The following is a 24,741-nucleotide window of genomic DNA, read 5'->3' as shown; positions in this document are numbered from 1 at the left end:
TTAACAGTGAAACGATTGACTGTGGTACTTAATTGAACTGATTATGGACTGTCACCTGATAATTGTGATAAAGGAGATAATTGGACTCCAAGAAATAACATTCTTCGTTATTTGACCTGATTGCGGAACCTCAGCGATTACACTGGGCGCTGTTGTAGCGCTTCATTTTAGAATTTAGCTAAAGAAAGTCATTTTTTTACTGTGGGACCAATCCTAGCCGTTAGCGCCCGCTGCAGAAATATCGACAGTTTCATAAACTACATTTCATTGACTTTCTAACAGTATCAATCCGTTTGAGCTACAACAGTTAAAGTCACATATTCGAACCAACATGTATTTCGTGCTATTTTTCCGGTATTACTAGGTTGTATGGCTTTTAACAGTGAAACAATTGACTGTGGGACTTAATTGAACTGATTATGGACTGTGACCTTAAAAATGGTGTAAGTGAGACAAGTGGACTCCAAGAAATAACATTCTTTTTAATTTGACATGATTGCCGGAACTCAGCGATTACATTGGGCGCTGGTATAGCGCTTCATTTAGGAATTAAGCTAAAGAAAATCATTTTTTTACTGTGGGACCAATCCTAGCAGTTAGCGCGCGCTGAAGGAATATCGACAATTTCATAAACTACATTTCATTGACTTTCAAACGGTGTCAACCCCGTTTGAATTACAACGGTTGGGTCACATATTCGTACCAACATGTATTTAGCGAATTGTTTTTCTGACATTACTAGGTTGCATCGGTTTTAACAATGAAACGATTGACTGTGGGACTTACTTGAACAAACTTTGAACTGTGACCTAATAAATGTGATAAATGAGACAATTGGACTCCAAGAAATAACATTCTTCTTAATTTGACGTGATTGCCGGAACTTAGCGATTACACTGGGCGCTGTGGTAGCGTTTTATTTAAAAGTTTAGGTAAATTAGTCATTCTTTACTGTGGGACCAATCCTAGCCGTTATCGCGCGCAGAAGAAATAGCGACAGTTTCAAAAACAACATTTTATTGACTTTCTAACAGTATCAATCCGTTTGAGCTACAACGTTTAAAGTCACATATTCTAACCAACATGTATTTCGTGCTATTTTTCCGGTACTACTAGGTTGTATCGCTTTTAACAGTGAAACGATTGACTGTGGTACTTAATTGAACTGATTATGGACTGTCACCTGATAAATGTGAAAAAGGAGACAATTGGACTCCAAGAAATAACATTCTTCTTAATTTGACATGATTGCGGAACCTCAGCGATTACACTGGGCGCTGTTGTAGCGCTTCATTTAAGAACTAAGCTTAAGAAAGTCATTTTTTTACTGTGGGACTAATCCTAGCAGTTAGCGCGCGCTGAAGAAATAGCAATATTCTCAAAAACTACATTTCATTGACTTTCTAACGGTGTCAGTTCGTTTGAGTTACAATAGTTGGTTCACATATTCGTACCAACATGTATTTAGCGAATTGTTTTTCTGATATTACTAGGTTGCATCGCTTTTAACCGTGAAACGAATGACTGTGGTACTTAATTGAACTGATTTTGGACTGTGATCTTATAAATGTTATAAGTGAGACAAGTGGACTCCAAGAAATAGCATTCTTCTAAATTAGAAATGATTGCCGGAGCTCAGCGATTACACTGGCCGCTGTGGTAGCGCTTCATTTAAGAGTTTAGACAAATAAGTCATTCTTTACTATGGGACCAATCCTATCCGTTATCGTGCGCTGAAGAAATAGCGACAGTTTCAAAAACTACATTTCATTGACTTTCTAACGGTGTCAGTTCGTTTGAGTTACAACAGTTGGTTCACATATTCGTACCAACATGTATTTAGCGAATTGTTTTTCTGATATTACTAGGTTGCATCGCTTTTAACCGTGAAACGAATGACTGTGGTACTTAATTGAACTGATTTTGGACTGTGATCTTATAAATGTTATAAGTGAGACAAGTGGACTCCAAGAAATAGCATTCTTCTAAATTAGAAATGATTGCCGGAGCTCAGCAATTACACTGGCCGCTGTGGTAGCGCTTCATTTAAAAGTTTAGACAAATAAGTCATTCTTTACTATGGGACCAATCCTATCCGTTATCGTGCGCTGAAGAAATAGCGACAGTTTCAAAAACTACATTTCATTGACTTTCTAACGGTGTCAGTCCATTTCAGTTACAACGGTTTGGTCACATATTCGTACCAACATGTATTTAGCGATATTTTTCTGATATTACTAGGTTGCATTGCTTTTAACTATGAAACGATTGACTGTTGGACTTAATTGAACTAACTTTGGACTGTGACCTTATAAATGTGAAAGTGAGACAATTGGAGTCCAAGAAATAACATTCTTCTTAATTTGAAATGATTGCCGGAAATCAGCGATTAAACTGGGCGTTGTGGTAGCGCTTCATTTAAAAATTTAGATAAATAAGTCGTTCTTTACTGTGGGACCAATCCTATGCATTATCGCGCGCTGAAGAAATAGCGACAGTTTCAAAAATTACATTTCATTGACTTTCTAACGGTGTCAATCCGTTTGAGTTACAACGGTTGGGTCACATATTCGTACCAACATGTATTTAGCGAATTGTTTTTCTGACATTACTAGGTTGCATCACTTTAAACAATGAAGCGATTGACTGTGGGACTTAATTGAACTAACTTTGGACTGTGACCTGATAAATGTGATAAATGAGACAATTGGACTCCAAGAAATAACATTCTTCTTAATTTGACGTGATTGCCGGAACTTAGCGATTACACTGGGCGCTGTGGTAGCGCTTTATTTAAAAGTTTAGGTAAATAAGTCATTCTTTACTGTGGGACCAATCCTAGCCGTTATCGCGCGCAGAAGAAATAGCGACAGTTTCAAAAACAACATTTTATTGACTTTCTAACAGTATCAATCCGTTTGAGCTACAACGGTTAAAGTCACATATTCAAACCAACATGTATTTCGTGCTATTTTTCCGGTATTACTTGGTTGTATGGTTTTAACAGTGAAACAATTGACTGTGGTACTTAATTGAACTGATTATGGACTGTCACCTGATAAATGTGATAAAGGAGACAATTGGACTCCAAGAAGTAACATTCTTCTTAATTTGACATGATTGCGGAACCTCAGCGATTACACTAGGCACTGTTGTAGCGCTTCATTTAAGAACTAAGCTAAAGAAAGTCATTTTTTTACTGTGGGACTAATCCTAGCAGTTAGCGCGCGCTGAAGAAATAGCGACAGTTTCAAAAACTACATTTCTTTGACTTTCTAACGGTGTCAATCCGTTTGAGTTACAACGGTTGGGTCACATATTCGTACCAACATGTATTTAGCGATATTTTTCTGATATTACTAGGTTGTGTGTCTTTTAACAGTGAAACGATTGACTGTGGGACTTAATTGAACTAACTTTGGACTGTGACCTGCTAAATGTGATAAATGAGACAATTAGACTCCAAGAAATAACATTCTTCTTAATTTGACGTGATTGCCGGAACTTAGCGATTACACTGAGCGCTGTGGTAGCGCTTTATTTAAAAGTTTAGGTAAATAAGTCATTTTTTACTGTGGGACTAATCCTAGCAGTTAGCGCGCGCTGAAGAAATAGCGACAGTTTCAAAAACTACATTTCTTTGACTTTCTAACGGTGTCAATCCGTTTGAGTTACAACGGTTGGGTCACATATTCGTACCAACATGTATTTAGCGATATTTTTCTGATATTACTAGGTTGTATGTCTTTTAACAGTGAAACGATTGACTGTGGGACTTAATTGAACTAACTTTGGACTGTGACCTGCTAAATGTGATAAATGAGACAATTAGACTCCAAGAAATAACATTCTTCTTAATTTGACGTGATTGCCGGAACTTAGCGATTACACTGAGCGCTGTGGTAGCGCTTTATTTAAAAGTTTAGGTAAATAAGTCATTTTTTACTGTGGGACCATTCCTAGCCGACTTCGCGCGCAGAAGAAATAGCGACAGTTTCAAAAACTACATTTCATTGACTTTCTAACAGTATCAATCCGTTTGAGCTACAACGTTTAAAGACACATATTCGAACCAACATGTATTTCGTGCTATTTTTTCTGATATTACTAGGTTGTATGGCTTTTAACAGTGAAACGATTGACTGTGGGACTTAATTGAACTAACTTTGGACTGTGACCTGATAAATGTGATAAATGAGACAATTGGACTCCAAGAAATAACATTCTTCTTAATTTGACGTGATTGCCGGAACTTAGCGATTACACTGGGCGCTGTGGTAGCGCTTTATTTAAAAGTTTAGGTAAATAAGTCATTCTTTACTGTGGGACCAATCCTAGCCGTTATCGCGCGCAGAAGAAATAGCGACAGTTTCAAAAACTACATTTCATTGACTTTCTAACAGTATCAATCCGTTTGAGCTACAACGGTTAAAGTCACATATTCGAACCAACATGTATTTCGTGCTATTTTTCCGGTATTACTAGGTTGTATGGCTTTTAACAGTGAAACAATTGACTGTGGGACTTAATTAAAGTGATTATGGACTGTGACCTTAAAAATGTTATAAGTGAGACAAGTGGACTCCAAGAAATAACATTCTTTTTAATTTGACATGATTGCCGGATCTCAGCGATTACATTGGGTGCTGGTATAGCGCTTCATTTAAGAATTTAGATAAATCTGTCATTCTTTACTGTGGGACCAATCCTGGCCGTTATCGCGCGCTGAAGAAATAGCGACAGTTTCAAAAACTACATTTCATTGACTTTCTAACAGTATCAATCCGGTGGAGTTACAACGGTTGAGTCACATATTCGTACCAACATGTATTTCGTGATATTTTTCCGGTACTACTAGGTTGTATGGCTTTTAACAGTGAAACGATTGACTGTGGTACTTAATTGAACTGATTATGGACTGTCACCTGATAAATGGGATAAAGGAGACAATTGGACTCCAAGAAATAACATTCTTCTTAATTTGACATGATTGCGGAACCTCAGCGATTACACTGGGCGCTGTAGTAGCGCTTCATTTAAGAATTAAGCTAAAGAAAGTCATTTTTTTACTGTGGGACCAATCCTAGGAGTTAGCGCGCGCTGAAGAAATAGCGACAGTCTCAAAAACTACATTTCATTGAATTTCTAACGGTGTCAGTCCGTTTGAGTTACAACGGTTGGGTCACATATTCGTACCAACATGTATTTAGGGAATTGTTTTTCTGATATTACTAGTTTGCATCGCTTTTAACCGTGAAACGATTGACTGTGGTACTTAATTGAACTGATTTTGGACTGTGATCTTATAAATGTTATAAGTGAGACAAGTGGACTCCAAGAAATAACATTCTTCTTAATTTGAAATGATTGCCGGAAATCAGCGATTAAACTGGGCGTTGTGGTAGCGCTTCATATAAAAATTTAGATAAATAAGTCGTTCTTTACTGTGGGACCAATCCTAGCCGACTTCGCGCGCAGAAGAAATAGCGACAGTTTCAAAAACTACATTTCATTGACTTTCTAACAGTATCAATCCGTTTGAGCTACAACGGTTAAAGTCACATATTCGAACCAACATGTATTTCGTGCTATTTTTCTGATATTACTAGGTTGTATGGCTTTTAACAGTGAAACGATTGACTGTGGGACTTAATTGAACTAACTTTGGACTGTGACCTGATAAATGTGATAAATGAGACAATTGGACTCCAAGAAATAACATTCTTCTTAATTTGACATGATTGCCGGAACTTAGCGATTACACTGGGCGCTGTGGTAGCGCTTTATTTAAAAGTTTAGGTAAATAAGTCATTCTTTACTGTGGGACCAATCCTAGCCGTTATCGCGCGCAGAAGAAATAGCGACAGTTTCAAAAACTACATTTCATTGACTTTCTAACGGTGTCAATCCGTTTGAGTTACAACGGTTGTGTCACATATTCGTACCAACATGTATTTAGCGAATTGTTTTTCTGACATTACTAGGTTGCATCACTTTAAACAATGAAACTATTGACTGTGGGACTTAATTGAACTAACTTTGGACTGTGACCTGATAAATGTGATAAATGAGACAATTGGACTCCAAGAAATAACATTCTTCTTAATTTGACGTGATTGCCGGAAATCAGCGATTAAACTGGGCGTTGTGGTAGCGCTTCATATAAAAATTTAGATAAATAAGTCGTTCTTTACTGTGGGACCAATCCTAGCCGACTTCGCGCGCAGAAGAAATAGCGACAGTTTCAAAAACTACATTTCATTGACTTTCTAACAGTATCAATCCGTTTGAGCTACAACGGTTAAAGTCACATATTCGAACCAACATGTATTTCGTGCTATTTTTCTGATATTACTAGGTTGTATGGCTTTTAACAGTGAAACGATTGACTGTGGGACTTAATTGAACTAACTTTGGACTGTGACCTGATAAATGTGATAAATGAGACAATTGGACTCCAAGAAATAACATTCTTCTTAATTTGACATGATTGCCGGAACTTAGCGATTACACTGGGCGCTGTGGTAGCTTTTATTCAGCGTCTCATCAAAAATGAAAACATTTTTGAAAACTACAAGTCTCATGCGTTTTAGTGGTGAAATAATAATTTAAAAAATCGTTTGGGAAATGAGTTTACACCCTGGGTACTTTCTTTGTATACTTTTGACTTTACAGGCCGAGTCCGGGATTTACGGGAAATCGCAGGTTTTTGTTTGCAGGCGATTAAACTTCTTTTATTCAGCGTCTCATCAAAAATGAAAACATTTTTGAAAACTACAAGTCTCATGCGTTTTAGTGGTGAAATAATAATTTAAAAAATCGTTTGGGAAATGAGTTTACACCCTGGGTACTTTCTTTGTATACTTTTGACTTTACAGGCCGAGTCCGGGATTTACGGGAAATCGCAGGTTTTTGTATGCCGGCGATTAAACTTCTTTTATTCAGCGTCTCATCAAAAATGAAAACATTTGTGAAAACTACAAGTCTCATGCGTTTTAGTGGTGAAAAAATAATTTAAAAAATCGTTCGGGAAATGCGTTTACACCCTAGGTACTTTCTTTGTATACTTTTGACTATACGGGTCGAGTCCGGGATTTACGGGAAATCGCAGGTTTTTGTTTGCCGGCGATTAAACTTCTTTTATTCAGCGTCTCATCAAAAATGAAAACATTTTTGAAAACTACAAGTCTCATGCGTTTTAGTGGTGAAATAATAATTTAAAAAATCGTTCGGGAAATGAGTTTACACCCTGGGTACTTTCTTTGTATACTTTTGACTTTACAGGCCGAGTCCGGGATTTGCGGGAAATCGCAGGTTTTCCTTTGCCGGCGATTAAACTTCTTTTATTCAGCGTCTCATCAAAAATGAAAACAAGTTTGAAGACTACAAGTCTCATGCGTTTTAGTGGTGAAAAAATAATTTAAAAAATCGTTCGGGAAATGCGTTTACACCCTAGGTACTTTCTTTGTATACTTTTGACTATACGGGTCGAGTCCGGGATTTACGGGAAATCGCAGGTTTTCGTTTGCCGGCGATTAAACTTCTTTTATTCAGCGTCTCATCAAAAATGAAAACATTTTTGAAAACTACAAGTCTCATGCGTTTTAGTGGTGAAATAATAATTTAAAAAATCGTTCGGGAAATGAGTTTACACCCTGGGTACTTTCTTTGTATACTTTTGACTTTACAGGCCGAGTCCGGGATTTGCGGGAAATCGCAGGTTTTCCTTTGCCGGCGATTAAACTTCTTTTATTCAGCGTCTCATCAAAAATGAAAACATTTTTGAAAACTACAAGTCTTATGCGTTTTAGTGGTGAAGAAATAATTTAAAAAATCGTTCGGGAAATGAGTTTACTCCCTGGGTACTTTCTTCGTATACTTTTGATTATAGGGGCCGAGTCCGGGAGTTACGGGAAGTCGCGGGTTTTCGTTTGCCGGTGATTAAACTTCTTTTATTCAGCGTCTCATCAAAAAAGAAAACATTTTTAAAAACTACAAGTCTCATGGGCTTTAGTGGTGAAATAATAATTTGAAAAATCGTTCGGGAAATGAGTTTACTCCCTGGGTACTTTTTTTGTATACTTTTGACTTTACAGGCCGAGTCCGGGATTTTCAGGAAATCGCAGGTTTTCGTTTGCCGGCGATTAAACTTCTTTTATTCAGCGTCTCATCAAAAATGAAAACATTTTTGAAAACTACAAGTCTCATTGGCTTTAGTGGTGATAAAATAATTTAAAAAATCGTTCGGGAAATGAGTTTACAACCTGGGTACTTTCTTTGTATACTTTTGACTATACGGGCCGAGTCCGGGGTTTACGGGAAATGGCGGGTTTTCGTTTGCCGGCGATTAAACTCCTTTTATTCAGCGTCTCATCAAAAATGAAAACATTTTTGAAAACTACAAGTCTCATGCGTTTTAGTGGTGAAAAATTAATTTAAAAAATCGTTCGGGAAATGAGTTTACTCCCTGGGTACTTTCTTTGTATACTTTTGACTATACGAGCCAAGTCCGGGGTTTACGGGAAATGGCGGGTTTTCGTTTGCCGGCGATTAAACTTCTTTTATTCAGCGTCTCATCAAAAATAAAAGCATTTTTAGAAACTACAAGTCTTATGCGTTTTAGTGGTGAAGAAATAATTTAAAAAATCGTTCGGGAAATGAGTTTACACCCTGGGTACTTTCTTTGTATACTTTTGACTTTACAGGCCGAGTCCGGGATTTACGGGAAATCCCAGGTTTTCCTTTGCCGGCGATTAAACTTCTTTTATTCAGCGTCTCATCAAAAATGAAAACAAGTTTGAAGACTACAAGTCTCATGCGTTTTAGTGGTTAAAAAATAATTTAAAAAATCGTTCCGGAAATGAGTTTACTCCCTGGGTACTTTCTTTGTATACTTTTGACTATACGGGCCAAGCCCGGGATTTACGGGAAATGGCGGGTTTTCGTTTGCCAGCGAATAAACTTCTTTTATTTAGCGTCTCATCAAAAATGAAAACACTTTTGAAAACTACAAGTTTTATGCGTTTTAGTGGTGAAGAAATAATTTAAAAAATCGTTCGGGAAATGAGTTTACTCCCTGGGTATTTTCTTCGTATACTTTTGACTATACGGGCCGAGTCCGGGAGTTACGGGAAGTCGCGGGTTTTCGTTTGCCGGCGATTAAACTTCATTTATACAGCGTCTCATCAAAAATGAAAACATCTTTAAAAACTACATGTCTCATGGGCTTTAGTGGTAAAATAATAATTTAAAAAATCGTTCGGGAAATGAGTTTAGACCTTGGGTACTTTCTTTGTATACTTTTGACTTTACAGGCCGAGTCCGGGATTTGCGGGAAATCGCAGGTTTTCCTTTGCCGGCGATTAAACTTCTTTTATTCAGCGTCTCATCAAAAATGAAAACAAGTTTGAAGACTACAAGTCTCATGCGTTTTAGTGGTGAAAAAATAATTTAAAAAATCGTTCCGGAAATGAGTTTGCTCCCTGGGTACTTTCTTTGTATACTTTTGACTATACGGGCCAAGCCCGGGATTTACGGGAAATCGCGGGTTTTCGTTTGCCAGCGATTAAACTTCTTTTATTTAGGGTCTCATCAAAAATGAAAACATTTTTGAAAACTACAAGTCTTATGCGTTTTAGTGGTGAAGAAATAATTTAAGAAATCGTTCGGGAAATGAGTTTACTCCCTGGGTACTTTCTTCGTATACTTTTGACTATACGGGCCAAGCCCGGGATTTACGGGAAATCGCGGGTTTTCGTTTGCCAGCGATTAAACTTCTTTTATTTAGCGTCTCATCAAAAATGAAAACATTTTTGAAAACTACAAGTCTTATGCGTTTTAGTGGTGAAGAAATAATTTAAAAAATCGTTCGGGAAATGAGTTTACTCCCTGGGTACTTTCTTCGTATACTTTTGACTATACGGGCCGAGTCCGGGAGTTACGGGAAGTCGCCGGTTTTCGTTTGCCGGTGATTAAACTTCTTTTATTCAGCGTCTCATCAAAAAAGAAAACATTTTTAAAAACTACAAGTCTCATGGGCTTTAGTGGTGAAATAATAATTTGAAAAATCGTTCGGAATGAGTTTACTCCCTGTTGAGTTTACTCCCTGTTCGAAATGAGTTTACTCCCTGGGTACTTTCTTTGTATACTTTTGACTATACGGGCCGAGTCCGGGGTTTACGGGAAATGGCAGGTTTTCGTTTGCCGGCGATTAAACTTCTTTTATTCAGCGTCTCATCAAAAATGAAAACATTTTTAAAAACTACAAGTCTCATGCGTTTTAGTGGTGAAAAAATAATTTAAAAAATCGTTCGGGAAATGAGTTTACTCCCTGGGTACTTTCTTTGTATACTTTTGACTATACGGGCCGAGTCCGGGGTTTACGGGAAATGGCGGGTTTTGGTTTGCCGGCGATTAAACTCCTTTTATTCAGCGTCTCATCAAAAATGAAAACATTTTTGAAAACTACAAGTCTCATGCGTTTTAGTGGTGAAAAAATAATTTAAAAAATCGTTTGGGAAATGAGTTTACTCCTTGGGTACTTTCTTTGTATATTTTTGACTATACGAGCCGAGTCCGGGGTTTACGGGAAATGGCGGGTTTTCGTTTGCCGGGGATTAAACTTCTTTTCTTCAGCGCCTCATCAAAAATAAAAACATTTTTAGAAACTACAAGTCTTATGCGTTTTAGTGGTGAAGAAATAATTTAAAAAATCGTTCGGGAAATGAGTTTACACCCTGGGTACTTTCTTTGTATACTTTTGACTATACGGGCCGAGTCCGGGATTTACAGCAAATCGCAGGTTTTCGTTTGCCGGCGATTAAACTTCTTTTATTCAGCGTCTCATCAAAAATGAAAACATTTTTGAAAACTACAAGTCTCATGCGTTTTAGTGGTGAAATAATAATTTAAAAAATCGTTTGGGAAATGAGTTTACACCCTGGGTACTTTCTTTGTATACTTTTGACTTTACAGGCCGAGTCCGGGATTTACGGGAAATCGCAGGTTTTTGTTTGCAGGCGATTAAACTTCTTTTATTCAGCGTCTCATCAAAAATGAAAACATTTTTGAAAACTACAAGTCTCATGCGTTTTAGTGGTGAAATAATAATTTAAAAAATCGTTTGGGAAATGAGTTTACACCCTGGGTACTTTCTTTGTATACTTTTGACTTTACAGGCCGAGTCCGGGATTTACGGGAAATCGCAGGTTTTTGTATGCCGGCGATTAAACTTCTTTTATTCAGCGTCTCATCAAAAATGAAAACATTTGTGAAAACTACAAGTCTCATGCGTTTTAGTGGTGAAAAAATAATTTAAAAAATCGTTCGGGAAATGCGTTTACACCCTAGGTACTTTCTTTGTATACTTTTGACTATACGGGTCGAGTCCGGGATTTACGGGAAATCGCAGGTTTTCGTTTGCCGGCGATTAAACTTCTTTTATTCAGCGTCTCATCAAAAATGAAAACATTTTTGAAAACTACAAGTCTCATGCGTTTTAGTGGTGAAATAATAATTTAAAAAATCGTTCGGGAAATGAGTTTACACCCTGGGTACTTTCTTTGTATACTTTTGACTTTACAGGCCGAGTCCGGGATTTGCGGGAAATCGCAGGTTTTCCTTTGCCGGCGATTAAACTTCTTTTATTCAGCGTCTCATCAAAAATGAAAACAAGTTTGAAGACTACAAGTCTCATGCGTTTTAGTGGTGAAAAAATAATTTAAAAAATCGTTCGGGAAATGCGTTTACACCCTAGGTACTTTCCTTGTATACTTTTGACTATGCGGGTCGAGTCCGGGATTTACGGGAAATCGCAGGTTTTCGTTTGCCGGCGATTAAACTTCTTTTATTCAGCGTCTCATCAAAAATGAAAACATTTTTGAAAACTACAAGTCTCATGCGTTTTAGTGGTGAAATAATAATTTAAAAAATCGTTCGGGAAATGAGTTTACACCCTGGGTACTTTCTTTGTATACTTTTGACTTTACAGGCCGAGTCCGGGATTTGCGGGAAATCGCAGGTTTTCCTTTGCCGGCGATTAAACTTCTTTTATTCAGCGTCTCATCAAAAATGAAAACATTTTTGAAAACTACAAGTCTTATGCGTTTTAGTGGTGAAGAAATAATTTAAAAAATCGTTCGGGAAATGAGTTTACTCCCTGGGTACTTTCTTCGTATACTTTTGATTATAGAAGCCGAGTCCGGGAGTTACGGGAAGTCGCGGGTTTTCGTTTGCCGGTGATTAAACTTCTTTTATTCAGCGTCTCATCAAAAAAGAAAACATTTTTAAAAACTACAAGTCTCATGGGCTTTAGTGGTGAAATAATAATTTGAAAAATCGTTCGGGAAATGAGTTTACTCCCTGGGTACTTTTTTTGTATACTTTTGACTTTACAGGCCGAGTCCGGGATTTTCAGGAAATCGCAGGTTTTCGTTTGCCGGCGATTAAACTTCTTTTATTCAGCGTCTCATCAAAAATGAAAACATTTTTGAAAACTACAAGTCTCATTGGCTTTAGTGGTGATAAAATAATTTAAAAAATCGTTCGGGAAATGAGTTTACAACCTGGGTACTTTCTTTGTATACTTTTGACTATACGGGCCGAGTCCGGGGTTTACGGGAAATGGCGGGTTTTCGTTTGCCGGCGATTAAACTCCTTTTATTCAGCGTCTCATCAAAAATGAAAACATTTTTGAAAACTACAAGTCTCATGCGTTTTAGTGGTGAAAAATTAATTTAAAAAATCGTTCGGGAAATGAGTTTACTCCCTGGGTACTTTCTTTGTATACTTTTGACTATACGAGCCAAGTCCGGGGTTTACGGGAAATGGCGGGTTTTCGTTTGCCGGCGATTAAACTTCTTTTATTCAGCGTCTCATCAAAAATAAAAGCATTTTTAGAAACTACAAGTCTTATGCGTTTTAGTGGTGAAGAAATAATTTAAAAAATCGTTCGGGAAATGAGTTTACACCCTGGGTACTTTCTTTGTATACTTTTGACTATACGGGCCGAGTCCCGGATTTACAGGAAATCGCAGGTTTTCGTTTGCCGGCGATTAAACTTCTTTTATTCAGCGTCTCATCAAAAATGAAATCATTTTTGAAAACTACAAGTCTCATGCGTTTTAGTGGTGAAATAATAATTTAAAAAATCGTTTGGGAAATGAGTTTACACCCTGGGTACTTTTTTTGTATACTTTTGACTTTACAGGCCGAGTCCGGGATTTACGGGAAATCGCAGGTTTTCCTTTGCCGGCGATTAAACTTCTGTTATTCAGCGTCTCATCAAAAATGAAAACAAGTTTGAAGACTACAAGTCTCATGCGTTTTAGTGGTGAAAAAATAATTTAAAAAATCGTTCCGGAAATGAGTTTACTCCCTGGGTACTTTCTTTGTATACTTTTGACTATACGGGACAAGCCCGGGATTTACGGGAAATGGCGGGTTTTCGTTTGCCAGCGATTAAACTTCTTTTATTCAGCGTCTCATCAAAAATGAAAACAAGTTTGGAGACTACAAGTCCCATGCGTTTTAGTGGTGAAAAAATAATTTAAAAAATTGTTCCGGAAATGGGTTTACTCCCTGGGTACTTTCTTTGTATACTTTTGACTATACGGGCAAAGCCCGGGATTTACTAGAAATCGCGGGTTTTCGTTTGCCAGCGATTAAACTTCTTTTATTTAGCGTCTCATCAAAAATGAAAACATTTTTGAAAACTACAAGTCTTATGCGTTTTAGTGGTGAAGAAAAAATTTAAAAAATCGTTCGGGAAATGAGTTTACTCCCTGGGTACTTTCTTCGTATACTTTTGACTATACGGGCCGAGTCCGGGAGTTACGGGAAGTCGCGGGTTTTCGTTTGCCGGTGATTAAACTTCTTTTATTCAGTGTCTCATCAAAAATGAAAACATTTTTAAAAACTACAAGTCTCATGGGTTTTAGTGGTGAAAAATTAATTTAAAAAATCGTTCGGGAAATGAGTTTACTCCCTGGGTACTTTCTTTGTATACTTTTGACTATACGAGCCGAGTCCGGGGTTTACGGGAAATGGCGGGTTTTCGTTTGCCGGCGATTAAACTTCTTTTATTCAGCGTCTCATCAAAAATAAAAACATTTTTAGAAACTACAAGTCTCATGCGTTTTAGTGGTGAAATAATAATTTAAAAAATCGTTTGGGAAATGAGTTTACACCCTGGGTACTTTTTTTGTATACTTTTGACTTTACAGGCCGAGTCCGGGATTTACGGGAAATCGCAGGTTTTCCTTTGCCGGCGATTAAACTTCTGTTATTCAGCGTCTCATCAAAAATGAAAACAAGTTTGAAGACTACAAGTCTCATGCATTTTAGTGGTGAAAAAATAATTTAAAAAATCGTTCCGGAAACGAGTTTACTCCCTGGGTACTTTCTTTGTATACTTTTGACTATACGGGCCAAGCCCGGGATTTACGGGAAATGGCGGGTTTTCGTTTGCCAGCGATTAAACTTCTTTTATTCAGCGTCTCATCAAAAATGAAAACAAGTTTGGAGACTACAAGTCCCATGCGTTTTAGTGGTGAAAAAATAATTTAAAAAATCGTTCCGGAAATGGGTTTACTCCCTGGGTACTTTCTTTGTATACTTTTGACTATACGGGCAAAGCCCGGGATTTACTAGAAATCGCGGGTTTTCGTTTGCCAGCGATTAAACTTCTTTTATTTAGCGTCTCATCAAAAATGAAAACATTTTTGAAAACTACAAGTCTCATGCGTTTTAGTGGTGAAATAATAATTTAAAAAATCGTTTGGGAAATGAGTTTACACCCTGGGTACTTTCTTTGTATACTTTTGACTTTACAGGCCGAGTCCGGGATTTACGGGAAATCGCAGGTTTTTGTATGCCGGCGATTAAACTTCTTTTATTCAGCGTCTCATCAAAAATGAAAACATTTTTGAAAACTACAAGTCTCATGCGTTTTAGTGGTGAAAAAATAATTTAAAAAATCGTTCGGGAAATGAGTTTACACCCTAGGTACTTTCTTTGTATACTTTTGACTATACGGGTCGAGTCCGGGATTTACGGGAAATCGCAGGTTTTCGTTTGCCGGCGATTAAACTTCTTTTATTCAGCGTCTCATCAAAAATGAAAACATTTTTGAAAACTACAAGTCTCATGCGTTTTAGTGGTGAAATAATAATTTAAAAAATCGTTCGGGAAATGAGTTTACACCCTGGGTACTTTCTTTGTATACTTTTGACTTTACAGGCCGAGTCCGGGATTTGCGGGAAATCGCAGGTTTTCCTTTGCCGGCGATTAAACTTCTTTTATTCAGCGTCTCATCAAAAATGAAAACAAGTTTGAAGACTACAAGTCTCATGCGTTTTAGTGGTGAAAAAATAATTTAAAAAATCGTTCCGGAAATGAGTTTACTCCCTGGGTACTTTCTTTGTATACTTTTGACTATACGGGCCAAGCCCGGGATTTACGGGAAATCGCGGGTTTTTGTTTGCCAGCGATTAAACTTCTTTTATTTAGCGTCTCATCAAAAATGAAAACATTTTTGAAAACTACAAGTCTTATGCGTTTTAGTGGTGAAGAAATAATTTAAAAAATCGTTCGGGAAATGAGTTTACTCCCTGGGTACTTTCTTCGTATACTTTTGATTATAGGGGCCGAGTCCGGGAGTTACGGGAAGTCGCGGGTTTTCGTTTGCCGGTGATTAAACTTCTTTTATTCAGCGTCTCATCAAAAAAGAAAACATTTTTAAAAACTACAAGTCTTATGCGTTTTAGTGGTGAAGAAATAATTTAAAAAATCGTTCGGGAAATGAGTTTACACCCTGGGTACTTTCTTTGTATACTTTTGACTATACAGGCCGAGTCCCGGATTTACAGGAAATCGCAGGTTTTCGTTTGCCGGCGATTAAACTTCTTTTATTCAGCGTCTCATCAAAAATGAAAACATTTTTGAAAACTACAAGTCTCATGCGTTTTAGTGGTGAAATAATAATTTAAAAAATCGTTTGGGAAATGAGTTTACACCCTGGGTACTTTTTTTGTATACTTTTGACTTTACAGGCCGAGTCCGGGATTTACGGGAAATCGCAGGTTTTCCTTTGCCGGCGATTAAACTTCTGTTATTCAGCGTCTCATCAAAAATGAAAACAAGTTTGAAGACTACAAGTCTCATGCGTTTTAGTGGTGAAAAAATAATTTAAAAAATCGTTCCGGAAATGAGTTTACTCCCTGGGTACTTTCTTTGTATACTTTTGACTATACGGGCCAAGCCCGGGATTTACGGGAAATGGCGGGTTTTCGTTTGCCAGCGATTAAACTTCTTTTATTCAGCGTCTCATCAAAAATGAAAACAAGTTTGGAGACTACAAGTCCCATGCGTTTTAGTGGTGAAAAAATAATTTAAAAAATTGTTCCGGAAATGGGTTTACTCCCTGGGTACTTTCTTTGTATACTTTTGACTATACGGGCAAAGCCCGGGATTTACTAGAAATCGCGGGTTTTCGTTTGCCAGCGATTAAACTTCTTTTATTTAGCGTCTCATCAAAAATGAAAACATTTTTGAAAACTACAAGTCTTATGCGTTTTAGTGGTGAAGAAATAATTTAAAAAATCGTTCGGGAAATGAGTTTACTCCCTGGGTACTTTTTTCGTATACTTTTGACTATACGGGCCGAGTCCGGGAGTTACGGGAAGTCGCGGGTTTTCGTTTGCCGGTGATTAAACTTCTTTTATTCAGTGTCTCATCAAAAATGAAAACATTTTTAAAAACTACAAGTCTCATGGGTTTTAGTGGTGAAAAATTAATTTAAAAAATCGTTCGGGAAATGAGTTTACTCCCTGGGTACTTTCTTTGTATACTTTTGACTATACGAGCCGAGTCCGGGGTTTACGGGAAATGGCGGGTTTTCGTTTGCCGGCGATTAAACTTCTTTTATTCAGCGTCTCATCAAAAATAAAAACATTTTTAGAAACTACAAGTCTCATGCGTTTTAGTGGTGAAATAATAATTTAAAAAATCGTTTGGGAAATGAGTTTACACCCTGGGTACTTTTTTTGTATACTTTTGACTTTACAGGCCGAGTCCGGGATTTACGGGAAATCGCAGGTTTTCCTTTGCCGGCGATTAAACTTCTGTTATTCAGCGTCTCATCAAAAATGAAAACAAGTTTGAAGACTACAAGTCTCATGCGTTTTAGTGGTGAAAAAATAATTTAAAAAATCGTTCCGGAAACGAGTTTACTCCCTGGGTACTTTCTTTGTATACTTTTGACTATACGGGCCAAGCCCGGGATTTACGGGAAATGGCGGGTTTTCGTTTGCCAGCGATTAAACTTCTTTTATTCAGCGTCTCATCAAAAATGAAAACAAGTTTGGAGACTACAAGTCCCATGCGTTTTAGTGGTGAAAAAATAATTTAAAAAATCGTTCCGGAAATGGGTTTACTCCCTGGGTACTTTCTTTGTATACTTTTGACTATACGGGCAAAGCCCGGGATTTACTAGAAATCGCGGGTTTTCGTTTGCCAGCGATTAAACTTCTTTTATTTAGCGTCTCATCAAAAATGAAAACATTTTTGAAAACTACAAGTCTTATGCGTTTTAGTGGTGAAGAAATAATTTAAAAAATCGTTCGGGAAATGAGTTTACTCCCTGGGTACTTTCTTCGTATACTTTTGACTATACGGGCCGAGTCCGGGAGTTACGGGAAGTCGCGGGTTTTCGTTTGCCGGTGATTAAACTTCTTTTATTCAGCGTCTCATCAAAAATGAAAACATTTTTAAAAACTACAAGTCTCATGGGTTTTAGTGGTGAAATAGTAATTTGAAAAATCGTTCGGGAAATGAGTTTACTCCCTGGGTACTTTTTTTGTATACTTTTGACTTTACAGGCCAAGTCCGGGATTTACGGGAAATCGCAGGTTTTCCTTTGCCGGCGATTAAACTTCTGTTATTCAGCGTCTCATCAAAAATGAAAACAAGTTTGAAAACTACAAGTCTCATGCGTTTTAGTGGTGAAAAAATAATTTAAAAAATCGTTCGGGAAATGAGTTTACTCCCTGGGTACTTTCTTTGTATACTTTTGACTATACGGGCCGAGTCCGGGAGTTACGGGAAGTCGCGGGTTTTCGTTTGCCGGTGATTAAACTTCTTTTATTCAGCGTCTCATCAAAAATGAAAACATTTTTAAAAACTACAAGTCTCATGGGTTTTAGTGGTGAAATAATAATTTGAAAAATCGTTCGGGAAATGAGTTTACTCCCTGGGTACTATTTTTGTATACTTTTGACTTTACAGGCCAAGTCCGGGATTTTCGGGAAATCGCAGGTTTTCGTTTGCCGGCGATTAAACTTCTTTTATTCAGCGTCTCATCAAAAATGAAAACATTTTTGAAAACTACAAGTCTCATGCGTTTTAGTGGTGAAAAAATAATTTAAAAAATCGTTCCGGAAATGAGTTTACTTCCTGGGTACTTTCTTTGAATACTTTTGACTATACGGGCCGAGTCCGCGGTTTACGGGAAATGGCGGGTTTTCGTTGGCCGGCGATTAAACTTTTTTTATTCAGCGTCTCATCAAAAATGAAAACATTTTTAAAAACTACAAGTCTCATGGGCTTTAGTGGTGAAATAATAATTTGAAAAATCGTTCGGGAAATGAGTTTACTCCCTGGGTAATTTTTTTGCATACTTTTGACTTTACAGGCCGGGTCCGGGATTTACGGGAAATCGCAGGTTTTTCTTTGCCGGCGATTAAACTTCTTTTATTCAGCGTCTCATCAAAAATAAAAACATTTTTGAAAACTACAAGTCTCATGCGTTTTAGTGGTGAAATAATAATTTAAAAAATCGTTCGGGAAATGAGTTTACTCCCTGGGTACTTTCTTTGTATACTTTTGACTATACGGGCCGAGTCCCGGATTTACAGGAAATCGCAGATTTTCGTTTGCCGGCGATTAAACTTCTTTTATTCAGCGTCTCATCAAAAATGAAAACATTTTTGAAAACTACACGTCTCATGCGTTTTAGTGGTGAAATAATAATTTAAAAAATCGTTTGGGAAATGAGTTTACACCCTGGGTACTTTTTTTGTATAATTTTGACTTTACAGACCGAGTCCGGGATTTACGGGAAATCGCAGGTTTTCCTTTGCCGGCGATTAAACTTCTGTTATTCAGCGTCTCATCAAAAATGAAAACAAGTTTGAAAACTACAAGTCTCATGCGTTTTAGTGGTGAAAAAATAATTCAAAAAATCGTTCGGGAAATGAGTTTACTCCCTGGGTACTTTCTTTGTATACTTTTGACTATACGGGCCGAGTCCCGGATTTACAGGAAATCGCAGATTTTCGTTTGCCGGCGATTAAACTTCTTTTATTCAGCGTCTCATCAAAAATGAAAACATTTTTGAAAACTACAAGTCTCATGCGTTTTAGTGGTGAAATAATAATTTAAAAAATCGTTTGGGAAATGAGTTTACACCCTGGGTACTTTTTTTGTATACTTTTGACTTTACAGGCCGAGTCCGGGATTTACGGGAAATCGCAGGTTTTCCTTTGCCGGCGATTAAACTTCTGTTATTCAGCGTCTCATCAAAAATGAAAACAAGTTTGAAAACTACAAGTCTCATGCGTTTTAGTGGTGAAAAAATAATTTAAAAAATCGTTCGGGAAATGAGTTTACTCCCTGGGTACTTTCTTTGTATACTTTTGACTATACGGGCCGAGTCCGGGAGTTACGGGAAGTCGCGGGTTTTCGTTTGCCAGCGATTAAACTTCTTTTATTCAGCGTCTCATCAAAAATGAAAACAAGTTTGGAGACTACAAGTCCCATGCGTTTTAGTGGTGAAAAAATAATTTAAAAATCGTTCCGGAAATGGGTTTACTCCCTGGGTACTTTCTTTGTATACTTTTGACTATACGGGCAAAGTCCGGGATTTACTAGAAATCGCGGGTTTTCGTTTGCCAGCGATTAAACTTCTTTTATTTAGCGTCTCATCAAAAATGAAAACATTTTTAAAAACTACAAGTCTCATGGGTTTTAGTGGTGAAATAATAATTTGAAAAATCGTTCGGGAAATGAGTTTACTCCCTGGGTACTATTTTTGTATACTTTTGACTTTACAGGCCAAGTCCGGGATTTTCGGGAAATCGCAGGTTTTCGTTTGCCGGCGATTAAACTTCTTTTATTCAGCGTCTCATCAAAAATGAAAACATTTTTGAAAACTACAAGTCTCATGCGTTTTAGTGGTGAAAAAATAATTTAAAAAATCGTTCCGGAAATGAGTTTACTTCCTGGGTACTTTCTTTGAATACTTTTGACTATACGGGCCGAGTCCGCGGTTTACGGGAAATGGCGGGTTTTCGTTGGCCGGCGATTAAACTTTTTTTATTCAGCGTCTCATCAAAAATGAAAACATTTTTAAAAACTACAAGTCTCATGGGCTTTAGTGGTGAAATAATAATTTGAAAAATCGTTCGGGAAATGAGTTTACTCCCTGGGTAATTTTTTTGCATACTTTTGACTTTACAGGCCGGGTCCGGGATTTACGGGAAATCGCAGGTTTTTCTTTGCCGGCGATTAAACTTCTTTTATTCAGCGTCTCATCAAAAATAAAAACATTTTTGAAAACTACAAGTCTCATGCGTTTTAGTGGTGAAATAATAATTTAAAAAATCGTTCGGGAAATGAGTTTACTCCCTGGGTACTTTCTTTGTATACTTTTGACTATACGGGCCGAGTCCCGGATTTACAGGAAATCGCAGATTTTCGTTTGCCGGCGATTAAACTTCTTTTATTCAGCGTCTCATCAAAAATGAAAACATTTTTGAAAACTACACGTCTCATGCGTTTTAGTGGTGAAATAATAATTTAAAAAATCGTTTGGGAAATGAGTTTACACCCTGGGTACTTTTTTTGTATACTTTTGACTTTACAGACCGAGTCCGGGATTTACGGGAAATCGCAGGTTTTCCTTTGCCGGCGATTAAACTTCTGTTATTCAGCGTCTCATCAAAAATGAAAACAAGTTTGAAAACTACAAGTCTCATGCGTTTTAGTGGTGAAAAAATAATTCAAAAAATCGTTCGGGAAATGAGTTTACTCCCTGGGTACTTTCTTTGTATACTTTTGACTATACGGGCCGAGTCCCGGATTTACAGGAAATCGCAGATTTTCGTTTGCCGGCGATTAAACTTCTTTTATTCAGCGTCTCATCAAAAATGAAAACATTTTTGAAAACTACAAGTCTCATGCGTTTTAGTGGTGAAATAATAATTTAAAAAATCGTTTGGGAAATGAGTTTACACCCTGGGTACTTTTTTTGTATACTTTTGACTTTACAGGCCGAGTCCGGGATTTACGGGAAATCGCAGGTTTTCCTTTGCCGGCGATTAAACTTCTGTTATTCAGCGTCTCATCAAAAATGAAAACAAGTTTGAAGACTACAAGTCTCATGCGTTTTAGTGGTGAAAAAATAATTTAAAAAATCGTTCCGGAAATGAGTTTACTCCCTGGGTACTTTCTTTGTATACTTTTGACTATACGGGCCATGCCCGGGATTTACGGGAAATGGTGGGTTTTCGTTTGCCAGCGATTAAACTTCTTTTATTCAGCGTCTCATCAAAAATGAAAACAAGTTTGGAGACTACAAGTCCCATGCGTTTTAGTGGTGAAAAAATAATTTAAAAATCGTTCCGGAAATGGGTTTACTCCCTGGGTACTTTCTTTGTATACTTTTGACTATACGGGCAAAGTCCGGGATTTACTAGAAATCGCGGGTTTTCGTTTGCCAGCGATTAAACTTCTTTTATTTAGCGTCTCATCAAAAATGAAAACATTTTTGAAAACTACAAGTCTTATGCGTTTTAGTGGTGAAGAAATAATTTAAAAAATCGTTCGGGAAATGAGTTTACTCCCTGGGTACTTTTTTTGTATACTTTTGACTTTACAGGCCAAGTCCGGGATTTTCGGGAAATCGCAGATTTTCGTTTGCCGGCGATTAAACTTCTTTTATTCAGCGTCTCATCAAAAATGAAAACATTTTTGAAAACTACAAGTCTCATGGGCTTTAGTGGTGAAATAATAATTTGAAAAATCGTTCGGGAAATGAGTTTACTCCCTGGGTAATTTTTTTGCATACTTTTGACTTTACAGGCCGGGTCCGGGATTTACGGGAAATCGCAGGTTTTTCTTTGCCGGCGATTAAACTTCTTTTATTCAGCGTCTCATCAAAAATGAAAACATTTTTGAAAACTACAAGTCTCATGCGTTTTAGTGGTGAAATAATAATTTAAAAAATCGTTCGGGAAATGAGTTTACTCCCTGGGTACTTTCTTTGTATACTTTTGACTATACGGGCCGAGTCCCGGATTTACAGGAAATCGCAGATTTTCGTTTGCCGGCGATTAAACTTCTTCTATTCAGCGTCTCATCAAAAATGAAAACATTTTTGAAAACTACACGTCTCATGCGTTTTAGTGGTGAAATAATAATTTGAAAAATCGTTCGGGAAATGAGTTTACTCCCTAGGTACTTTTTTTGTATACTTTTGACTTTACAGGCCAAGTCCGGGATTTTCGGGAAATCGCAGGTTTTCGTTTGCCGGCGATTAAACTTCTTTTATTCAGCGTCTCATCAAAAATGAAAACATTTTTGAAAACTACAAGTCTCATGCGTTTTAGTGGTGAAAAAATAATTTAAAAAATCGTTCCGGAAACGAGTTTACTCCCTGGGTACTTTCTTTGTATACTTTTGACTATACGGGCCAAGCCCGGGATTTACGGGAAATGGCGGGTTTTCGTTTGCCGGCGATTAAACTTCTTTTATTCAGCGTCTCATCAAAAATGAAAACAAGTTTGGAGACTACAAGTCCCATGCGTTTTAGTGGTGAAAAAATAATTTAAAAAATCGTTCCGGAAATGGATTTACTCCCTGGGTACTTTCTTTGTATACTTTTGACTATACGGGCAAAGCCCGGGATTTATTAGAAATCGCGGGTTTTCGTTTGCCAGCGATTAAACTTCTTTTATTTAGCGTCTCATCAAAAATGAAAACATTTTTGAAAACTACAAGTCTTATGCGTTTTAGTGGTGAAGAAATAATTTAAAAAATCGTTCGGGAAATGAGTTTACTCCCTGGGTACTTTCTTCGTATACTTTTGACTATACGGGCCGAGTCCGGGAGTTACGGGAAGTCGCGGGTTATCGTTTGCCGGTGATTAAACTTCTTTTATTCAGTGTCTCATCAAAAATGAAAACATTTTTAAAAACTACAAGTCTCATGGGTTTTAGTGGTGAAATAATAATTTGAAAAATCGTTCGGGAAATGAGTTTACTCCCTGGGTACTTTTTTTGTATACTTTTGACTTTACAGGCCAAGTCCGGGATTTTCGGGAAATCGCAGGTTTTCGTTTGCCGGCGATTAAACTTCTTTTATTCAGCGTCTCATCAAAAATGAAAACATTTTTGAAAACTACAAGTCTCATGCGTTTTAGTGGTGAAAAAATAATTTAAAAAATCGTTCCGGAAATGAGTTTACTTCCTGGGTACTTTCTTTGAATACTTTTGACTATACGGGCCGAGTCCGGGGTTTACGGGAAATGGCGGGTTTTCGTTGGCCGGCGATTAAACTTTTTTTATTCAGCGTCTCATCAAAAATGAAAACATTTTTAAAAACTACAAGTCTCATGGGCTTTAGTGGTGAAATAATAATTTGAAAAATCGTTCGGGAAATGAGTTTACTCCCTGGGTAATTTTTTTGCATACTTTTGACTTTACAGGCCGGGTCCGGGATTTACGGGAAATCGCAGGTTTTTCTTTGCCGGCGATTAAACTTCTTTTATTCAGCGTCTCATCAAAAATGAAAACATTTTTGAAAACTATAAGTCTCATGCGTTTTAGTGGTGAAAAAATAATTTAAAAAATCGTTCGGGAAATGAGTTTACTCCCTGGGTACTTTCTTTGTATACTTTTGACTATAGGGGCCGAGTCCCGGATTTACAGGAAATCGCAGATTTTCGTTTGCCGGCGATTAAACTTCTTTTATTCAGCGTCTCATCAAAAATGAAAACATTTTTGAAAACTACAAGTCTCATGCGTTTTAGTGGTGAAATAATAATTTAAAAAATCGTTTGGGAAATGAGTTTACACCCTGGGTACTTTTTTTGTATACTTTTGACTTTACAGGCCGAGTCCGGGATTTACGGGAAATCGCAGGTTTTCCTTTGCCGGCGATTAAACTTCTGTTATTCAGCGTCTCATCAAAAATGAAAACAAGTTTGAAGACTACAAGTCTCATGCGTTTTAGTGGTGAAAAAATAATTTAAAAAATCGTTCCGGAAATGAGTTTACTCCCTGGGTACTTTCTTTGTATACTTTTGACTATACGGGCCATGCCCGGGATTTACGGGAAATGGTGGGTTTTCGTTTGCCAGCGATTAAACTTCTTTTATTTAGCGTCTCATCAAAAATGAAAACAAGTTTGGAGACTACAAGTCCCATGCGTTTTAGTGGTGAAAAAATAATTTAAAAATCGTTCCGGAAATGGGTTTACTCCCTGGGTACTTTCTTTGTATACTTTTGACTATACGGGCAAAGCCCGGGATTTACTAGAAATTGCGGGTTTTCGTTTGCCAGCGATTAAACTTCTTTTATTTAGCGTCTCATCAAAAATGAAAACATTTTTGAAAACTACAAGTCTCATGCGTTTTAGTGGTGAAAAAATAATTTAAAAAATCGTTCGGGAAATGAGTTTACTCCC

This window comes from Hydractinia symbiolongicarpus, chromosome 7, assembly GCF_029227915.1.
Source record: "Hydractinia symbiolongicarpus strain clone_291-10 chromosome 7, HSymV2.1, whole genome shotgun sequence".
Classification (NCBI taxonomy): domain Eukaryota; kingdom Metazoa; phylum Cnidaria; class Hydrozoa; order Anthoathecata; family Hydractiniidae; genus Hydractinia; species Hydractinia symbiolongicarpus.
This window is presented reverse-complemented; position numbering follows the sequence as displayed.